This window comes from Tupaia chinensis, unplaced genomic scaffold, assembly GCF_000334495.1.
Source record: "Tupaia chinensis unplaced genomic scaffold, TupChi_1.0 Scaffold000423_1, whole genome shotgun sequence".
NCBI lineage: Eukaryota > Metazoa > Chordata > Mammalia > Scandentia > Tupaiidae > Tupaia > Tupaia belangeri.
In genome coordinates this window covers 7893891-7900196 of record NW_006159928.1, presented here as the reverse complement: position 1 = coordinate 7900196, position 6306 = coordinate 7893891, and the positions used below count along the sequence as shown (strand labels likewise).

General features: G+C 42.2%; 1 protein-coding gene across 1 annotated transcript in view; it reads right to left on the bottom strand.

Annotated features, from left to right (window-relative positions):
* The window catches only part of SNRPF (small nuclear ribonucleoprotein polypeptide F), a gene marked incomplete in the record, with an annotated part of 7850 nt that extends 7731 nt beyond the window's left edge, over positions 1–119 (bottom strand). The window contains 1 exon segment of the mRNA XM_014590267.2: positions 1–119.
* Between the last annotated feature and the right edge of the window lie 6187 nt (positions 120–6306).

Genomic DNA, 6306 nt, shown 5'->3' with positions numbered 1-6306 from the left:
GCAGGCTGCTAGTCGCCGATCCTGCGGACGCCGGTCCCGAGTAACTGGAGCAGCTACCGTAGGCCCGAAGCCACTGAGTTCAAAAGAAATGGCCGCCAAACAGCAGCGTGACCTTTCACTTCCCACACAGCTCTTCGGGCTTCTATGATTGGACAAAAAGAGATGCCTGTTGATTGGAGGAGGTGGTTGCGCGGGGTCTCCAGGCAACCAGTGAAGCGTGGGTAAGTTGCCCGCTGCCTTTCGGTCTCTGCCGGCCACCTTCCGCGAACCAGCTCCGCGCCGAGGGTCGCTGCGAGGCTGCGAAGGCCGAACGTCCGGGTGGAGTTTCTAATTTGCTTCCTTACCTCGGGGAGAAGCTGTGTGCCCCGTAGAACGGATGCGATTTCTCCTCCACGTGGCCAGTGGCTTACTTTGCCGTTTTACTCAGGGGGGAAAGAGCTCGGGGCCCTGGACTTTTGCACAGATTCGGGGGTTCGTAGGCGCCTTTGCCGCGTGTTCTCTGTCCTGGAATGCCAGTTTATGTCCGTTTTAAAGAAAGCGGGAGGAGCAAGGCTAGAACAGGGCAAGGAGACGAGGAGACGGGGTGCGGGATTTATCTCAGCCGAGGAGGTCACGCTGGTGCCGGCCCCGGGTGGTTCCTTCCACACGCCCACGAGGTCGCGCGTGGTGCTTATGTGCAGTAGTAATTAAGGAGTGGGGGGTTTGCCCCTGTGATGTCACCGCACTCATCGGATTCTCACTTTGTTTTCCTGTCGTCTCAGTGTTACAGACATTCGGCTCAGGCAGGTCTGAAATGCTAAATGCCGTTCTTGGAGAATGCTTCCTTTGGGGAGTAATTTTTTGAGGCCCTAAGGGGGTTACCCTAGAGTTGAGCAGTAAATACTGCGTCTTGAGGCATCGCGGAGTAGTAGGTAAGACTTCGGAGGCAGCGGAAGTTCAGAACCGTTGCCCATCCTATGGGGGTAGAGGTAGTGTTGGGTAGTGTGTCTACAGTCTTGTTGCTTGTTGCTGTTGCTTGGTGTTAAAAACTGTACATCCTCAGGGGTGCTGTGACAATTAAATAATTATTGTAAAGTGGTTAAAACTGTGCTTGGCCATGGAAGGGCTCAGTTGACATTAACTATTATTTTAATGCTCTGCTGTCTGCTTGGTAAATGTCTGCTCCCTCCTGCATTTGTAATCAATCAGAATCTTACCATCATCCCCAAATGCTGTGGTTTAAGTGATCTGCAACTAGTGTAAAAATAGCACCTTATTTATTTATGTAGAGATCAGCCCCTCTGTGGACCAGTTACTTTGCTGGGTTCTTCAGGTGACAAGATTTAAGAAGCTGGTTTAGACTTTAAAGGCTGCCCCGTAGTAGAGGGATGAGAAATGTTCTCAGGACTAGCAGTTAGCGTGATGGCTATGTCGCTGGACTCCCACATAGTCTACCACCCTACGAGTCCCGGACCCGGTGGCTTAAACTCACGCCAGGCGCTTGTGCATGCGTGTCCAAGATCCTGAGAGGAGAATGGAGGAGAAGGGATTGCTGCGTGGCCATCCCCCTTGGGGGGCGATTTCTCGCTTTCTGTCTCTGTCTCTCCCTGTCTTTATGGGGAGCGCACATGCCTTATAGCAAAAACACTCTCAAAAAAAAAAAAAAAAAAGAAAAGAAAAAAGAAATGTTCTCAGGCAGTGAGTGTAAAGCAGAAATATAAGGCAAGGAGAAATGAGAAGCAAATACTAGGTTTTACATTTTTGAGCTGGCCGCCATGGCTTCAGAGAGTTGCAAAGCCAGTTGTTTGGCCATGTGCGATTTATCTGGACAGGCTTTTTGGGAGTATGCACTGGGACAGTCCATCCAAGGGAGGCACTGAGAGGGAATTTAAATGGCTAGTTCCCTCCTGTCTCTTGGCCCTGTAGGGAGTTAACGCCTCAACACCAATGGTTTAGGACCCTGGGTGGAGTTGGGAGATCCCAGGACTTCAGCTTTCTAAGAGTTTAGAAGCAGCAAGTGGAGCCTTAGGTAGGGCCACATTGAGTATTCTAGTCACTTCAGAGGCAGCTGGAGGGGAGGGGTGCAGGTAGCAGTCCAAGCACCTGGGAGACAAGTGGAACAGAAAATGTGAGTACACACATAAAATGTCTCCAGATACATGGGTTATATGAAAAGAGCAAATACGAGATAAAAGATGTTCCTGACAACACTGTTACGGTATATTTAATAGCAGGTGTTATCTGATTGCTTTATATGACTGACAACACGATGATTAATAGCACTGGTTTGGGAGCCAGATTTGAATCCGAGTTTGAATCCTGGCACCAACACCTTCTACTTGTGGGAACTTGGGTAAGTTACCCTCATTATGCTTTGTTTCCCCTGTGGGGTTAATCGTTCCTTTTCCTCAGGGTGGTAATGAACCTTAAGTGTCAACAGGAGCTCTTCTCTGCTTCCTCAACAAAATGGCCCTAAAACCATTAGGAGGAGCCAAGTAAAGTCAATAAATAAATGTTTTTGAATTTTTTTTTGGGGGGGGGAGGAGAAGTTTTTGGTATAGGGTGCGTGTGCTGGCATAGCCATTACGCCAACTGCTAGTCCCTGTTTTTGAATTTTGTAAATCAAAGATTAACTTTGTGGGGAGGGTAGATAAAGAAGCCTTTGAAATAAAAAGGCTGAGAGCCATTCAGCTGGATGGTCAGCCTTAAATACAGATTAAAGGCCAGCCTTTGCTGAAACATTGTGCTGCAGTGTGACACTGGGACCATAGGGGAAAGCCTAGTTCAACCTGAACCTGGTGGGCGTGCCCGTGATCCTGGCTGGCTAGAAGTCTGGGTTAAGGCACTGGATCCCACATAGCCGACTGTGGTTCGAGTCCCAAAACTGGCAGCTTGAAAACACACCAGGTGTGTGTACATGTGTGCCTAAAATCCTGAGAGGAGAAGAGATTGTAATATGGCTATCCCCCCTGAGGAGTAATTTCTCACTTTCCCTCTCTGTCTCTCTCCAGTAAGTGTACATGCCATATAGCAAAAAAAATAAAATAAATACATAACTTACTTTAAACGTTGTTTGGAGTTTTTTGGTCATATTTCCACAGGGTGGCAGTGGTGAGTTTTGAGCAAAAATTGATATTGTCATACAGTTCATCAATCCAACAAAATGAAACAAAAAACTGAAAGTTCTCCCATAGTCGTCTTTGCCGTACAGTCTCCCCCCTCCTTCCTTATCTCATAAATGTCTCCATTGAATCCAATTTAAAAAAATAAAACGTGTTATCCTGTCTCCTCCTCTGTTACTTCCTCTGTTACCCTATTGCAAGAGGCTACTTCCAGAGCAGAATCAAGATCTGAACACAGTGTTGGGATATTCAGCAACCGTTGTTGTTTACTGCTACTCACAGCCTAACCGAGTCCTTCAACTCTCCATTCTGCGTGCCCTCAAGCCCCGGGTCATGCTCTTCTCACAGCTCCATTTACTTAATCACAGGCTATTTCGTCCATCTAGAAGCCCCTTCCCCTGTGCGCTTGCCTGGGAAACTCCTTAGTCCATGGTCTGGAATAGGCACTTTACAGCTGAAGCTTTCTCGACTTTCTCAGGCCAATAGCTGTCCTTTCACATGGGCTTCATACCATCTTCCCTGTTTTAACACAAACTCTTTTAGAGAACAAAGATTTTGTTCATGAAATCATTTGTGGCTACTCCTAATCATTCCCTAGTGTGTAGTATCAAATTCCTTGAATGAATAAATAACTATATTGATGTATTTGAGCTTTAGAATTCTGCACCAATTCAAACTTATGTATTTGATAAAGATACACACACACACACACATAGTGTGTGTATATATATATGTTTAGATAGATAGATAGATAGATAGATAGATAGATAGATAGATTCAAAACAGGGAGGCAGTGTATTCACCTTTCTTACTCAGAAAAATAAACTAAAATGAACGTCAGAATATTGTAAATAGAATTATTTGCTTTTATGGAAGCAGGGTAGTATAGTAGAGTACTTTTGGGGGGCAGAGGCTTTTTAATTTTATCTATTGCTAAATTTATGAAGTACTTAATGTTGTATTAATGTGCCTTTTAAAACAGTGGAGCTGGTGGTTTGGTGGTTAAGGGTGCTGGACTTCCACATGACTGACAGAGTTTCGAGTCCTGGACCTGGCAGCTTGTTTTTTACTTTCCCTTTCTGTCTGGTCAAATTAAAAAATAAAAATAACAAATAAAATTAAATAATACTTTAAAAAAATTACTAAAGCTAACAATTTGTATTGGTGATCATTTGATATGAAGCTGACAATTTTTTATTATGACTTTATTTTATTGTGAGAGGACACATGTGCTTATTAGAGAGAGACAGAGGTAGCGGGAGGAAGCACCTCCCCCCCGCCAGTGCAGTCATGCTGCCGTCTCTTCTCCATTTCTCCATCCTGTCGGAATCGTGGGCACACTCAGACACTCACCTGGCATGTTCTTTCAAGCTGCTGGGGCCAGGACTTGAGCCGAGCTGTCAGTCATGTGGGATCCTGTTCCCTCAACCACTAGGCCACAGATTGGCCTGACAATTCCCTTTCATCTGTAAACTAGCTCACCCTCTTGTTATTGAACTGATCCCACTCTGTCAGGTTTTTTTTTTCTTTTTTTTTTTCTATATCAAGGGAATCTTGATTGCTTAAGAAACACTGTCTACACCATTAATTTGGCACTTACTGTCTACAGCTTTAGGAATTACTTTTGACAGTGAACTTTGAGAGCTACCTTTATTCGTATATATAATAATTCCCCAGTTTCATCATAAGATATTTGAGAATGGTGAACATATTGAGATATTTTTGTATTTTTAAAAATAATTTCTTGTTTATAATTTAATTGTTATGTATCTTCATGGGGCATAATATGGTTTTTCAAAACATGCATGCAGTGTATAATGATCAAATCAAAATACTGTCATATTCATCATCTTCAACAAAGAACATTACACTATGTTGTGCACCTTTGTTTTTTATTTTTTTAAGAATTATTTACTTAATTTTATTTATTATTATTTAATTTTCTACAGGGCACGTGAGCTCATCAGAGAGAGACAGAGAGGCAGAGGGGAAAGTGAGAAAGCAAGCCACCAGGTCTGGGACTTGAACCATGGTCAGCTATGTAGGAGTCCAATGCCTTATAATCACTATGCCACCTGCTGGCCCAGCACCTTTTATCTGCACTCTTCTACTATTTTTCTTTTGTATATCTATAATATATATGACGTTATATATATCATATATATAAAAGGTGGTTGGAATAGTCATCTTTTTTACCTTATTGTGTATTTCTGTAGTAATCTAGTTCATTATCTTATACATATATTGTGTACTTTTCTTTGACATTGTATTTAGAGACCATTGTTCAATATATTAAAGTCCCTATAGCTTTACAAATAGACATGTATTTTTTACTCATGTAAAGTCAGAAAAGGGATTTCCTGTTCAGTGTTGACTTTTCCGAAGGTATGACCCAGGGATCAAATTTTTTGTCTTCACTTTATGGCTTTTTAAGTCACCTTGTGAACATAAAGGGAAATAGATGAAAGATTTTTTATGGGATAGGCCTAGTGTAGCACATGCTGTCATTTTTCACATTCTGTTGACAAGAACACAGTCATAGACCTCACCAAACTCCACTGCACGCTGGCACTGCCCAGGAAGGAAAGGAAATTTGGAGCGTGGTCTTTACCACACCAAAAAAACAAAACCCAAAAAACAAAATTAAAAAAATAAACCTTGTTTTTTAGAATTCTCTTTACCCTCCTATATTATTGCCATTTATGTTTGCTCATTCTGTTTTATGCTACATATTGATACTGGTATGAAGCTTTATTAGCCATCGACTTTTTCTGGGGTATTTATCAACTATAATTCCAATTCTTAACAAAACAAAACAAAAAACACACCAGGCCAGCAAGGGGTATAGTATTAAGGTGCTGGACTCACACATGGTCTACCATGGTTTGAGTTCTGGACCTGGTGGCTTGAAAATAACACTGGATATGTGTGCATATGTGTCCAAAATCCCAAGAGGAGAATGGAAGAGAAGGGATTGTGATGTGGCCATCCCCCATTTCGTACTTTCTCTCTGTATCTTTGTGTCTCTTTTGTCCTATAGCAAAAATCTCTCTTAAAAAATAAAAAACACTGTTAACATTGTGCTATCTTTTTGAAAATTCTGTGCATAAGTTTGTATTTTAATGTAGTTAGGATAATATAATTGTATCATATTTTTAACTTAACATGATAGTAAACATTACTCATTCTTAGAAATGTTTCACAG